This window comes from Nicotiana tabacum, chromosome 4, assembly GCF_000715075.1.
Source record: "Nicotiana tabacum cultivar K326 chromosome 4, ASM71507v2, whole genome shotgun sequence".
NCBI lineage: Eukaryota > Viridiplantae > Streptophyta > Magnoliopsida > Solanales > Solanaceae > Nicotiana > Nicotiana tabacum.
In genome coordinates this window covers 53,489,089-53,492,434 of record NC_134083.1, presented here as the reverse complement: position 1 = coordinate 53,492,434, position 3,346 = coordinate 53,489,089, and positions in this window count along the sequence as shown.

The window sequence follows — 3,346 nt, the reverse complement described above, 5'->3', positions numbered from 1 at the left end:
GGCATGACAATCTAATATTGCATGATAAGGTGACAGTCAATCCATACCCAGTATGACATTAAAATCAACCATGTAGAGAAGTAGGAGATCTACACGAGTCTCAAGATGCCCAATGGTGACCACACACGAACGATAAACAGGATATACAACAATAGCATCTCCCATTGGTGTGGACACATACACAGGAGCACTCAAAGAATCACGAGGCATAACCAAATAGGAAGCAAAATAGGATGACACATAGGAGTAAGTAGATCCCGAATCAAATTGAACTGAAGCATCTCTACTGCAAATTAAAACAGTACCTATGATAACAACGTCAGATGACTCAGCCTCAGGTCTGGCTGGGAAAGCATAACACCGGGGCTGGGCCCCACCACCCTGAACTGCATCCCTGGGATGGCCTATAGCTGGCTGGTCTCCACCTCTAACGGCGTGACCTCCACCTCTAACTGTCTGGACCCTACCTCTGGCTGCCTGACCCCTGCCTATGGCTGGCTGAGCAGGTGGTGCAGCAACTGGTGTCGGAACTATGGCACGAGAACTCTGATGCTGTGAGTTGTCCGTTACCCGAGGGAAAAATCTAGCAATATGCCTCGGATCACCACAAGTATAACATAGCCTCGGCTGCTATGACTGCTGACCCTGAAACTGACCCTGTCGACCTGAATGACCACCCTAATAACTCTGGAGTGGAGGTGCACTAATAGGAGCTGGTGGTGCACTGTAGGCTAGCTGGTCAAAATAATGCATCTGAGGGACACGATCACCTGAGACATCGTGGGATGCCCGGAGTGCTGAATGAAACGGCTTGGGAGGATGGCCTCTACCAAAAGTACTCCTGCCTCTAGATGAGGCACTGCTGAACTCACCGGAATGACGAGGCCTCTTTTCCGACCCCTGACCTTCTTGAGTAAGAACCATCTCGACTCGTCTGGCGACATTAGCAGCCGCCTGAAAAGAAATCTCACTCCCAGTCTCCTTAGCCATCTGCAATCTGATAGGCTGAGCAAGTCCATCAATAAACCTCCTCACCCTCTCTCTCTCTCGGTGGGAAGCAGAAGAATGGCATGACAGGCCAAATCCACAAAACGGGTCTCATACTGAGTAACAGTCATACCACCCTACTGGAGACGCTCAAACTGACGGCGACGCTCCTCTCTCAATGTGATAGGCAGAAACTTCTCTATGAAGAGCTGAGAGAACTGGTTCCAAGTAAGAGCAGGCGACCCAGCTGGTCTGGTCAACAAGTAATCTCTCCACCATTTCTTGGCGGAACCAGTCATCTGAAATGCAGCAAAATCGACCCTATTGGTCTCCACTATATCCATGTTCCGTAGAACCTCGTGACAGCTGTCAAGATACTCCTGGGGGTCCTCTAAAGGAGCACCACTGAAGTGAACAAGAAAGAGCTTGGTAAACCTGTCCAATCTCCATAAAGCCTCAGAAGACATAGCTGGCTCATCTCCGACCTGCGCCGCGGCTGAACTAATCCGATTGGCTGAGCTGCTGGAGCCTGATATTGAGGAGCTATCTGCTCCGGAGTGGGAGTGGTAGGAGTCTGGGTTCCTCCTCCAGCCTGAGAGACTGCTGGTGCCATGGGAAATGCGCCAGTTTGGGCCACACTCTCCATAAGGCCCACCAAACGAACTAAAGCGTCCTGAAGTACTGGGGTAGCAATGAACCCCTTCGGAACCTCCTCATCAATCTCTATCTGAGGCTCCACTGCTGGGGTTGCTGCTCGGGCCCTAGGCTGAGCCCTGCCCCTGCCCCTGCCTCTGGCACGGCCTCGGCCTCGACCTCTGCCCCATGTAGGAGCTATCACTGGAGGCTCTGGCTGCTGCTCAGCTGAAGAAGCGGTACGTGTTCTCGCCATCTGCGAGAAAATAAGAGTAGAAGAGATCAATCAGTATTGAGAAGGCAAAATCGCATGACAAAGAAGAATATAAGTGAAACTTGTTCCTAAACTTCATAGCCTCTGGAAGATAAGCACAGACGTCTCCGTACCGATCCTCCAGACTCTACTAAGCTTGCTCGTGAATCGTGAGACCTAGGCAACCTAGTGTTCTGATACCAATTGTCACGACCTAAAATTTCCCACCGACGGGACCGTGATGGCGCCTAACATTTCACTTACTAGGCAAGCCAACGTTAGAGAATCATTTACCAATTCCTTATTTCCGTTCAGTAATTAGCAATAATTAACTACGATAAAATATAACAAGTGAGGAATATCATAAATCTGTATTAACTACTACCACCCGGATCTGGAGTCATAATTCACGAGCATTCTAGAACTTACTACAAGTAATAGTCTGAAAGAAATACAACTATCTGAATGAAAGAAAACAGTAGGACATAAAAAGATAGACGGGGACTTCAAGGTCTGTGAACGCCGACAGATCTACCTTGAGTCTCCGGAGAGCGAACCAATAACAATTCTCGATCAACCTGAGCCGATATCAAAATCTGCACAGAAAGTGCAGAGTGCAGCATCAGTACAACCGACCCCATGTAATGGTAAGTGTCGAGCCTAACATAGATGAAATAGTAACGAGGCTAAGGCAAGGAACCTACAATCAACCTGTACAATTTAACAGTGTATACGCAAATAATAGGAATGAAGAACTAAACAGGAAATGTCGGGAGGGGAGACATACTGAGGGGAATACAAGATAAAGAACTACAACAGAATGATCACCGGAGCAGTCAATATACCATGAATCAACAGGAATAGTGAATATAGTAATGAAGAATGCACGACATCCCCCTTCGTACTTTTACTCTCAATCTCACCATAAAATTAATAGAAACGGCACGGCATCACCCTTCGTGCTTTTACTCTCATATCATGGCACAACATCACCCTTCGTGCATTAATACTCGCAATATGGCACAACATCACCCTTCGTGCATTAACACTCACAATATGGCACGACATCACCCTTCGTGCATAAACACTCACAATATGGCACGGCATCACCCTTCGTGCATTAGTACTCACAATATGGCACGACATCACCCTTCATGCATTAACACTCTCCCTTACCATAATGCAATGCATAAATAACAACAGGGAGAGAGAATAACAAGTACAAACCTTACTTCAACATTTGGTTCCATAATATCAATCTTAACTTTGAAATAAAACTCAATTATCACCAGAAAATTCCGTAAACATGATGAGAACGATAATTTGAACAACACTAGTATAACACGTAGCAATTTGGCATAGGAATGAGACAATATCAGAAAAACAGAGAAACATGAAAAAACAGGTAAATTGGCGGCGCATAGGTACTCGTCACCTCACATATACGCTGCTCACATGAATTTCACTTAGAAA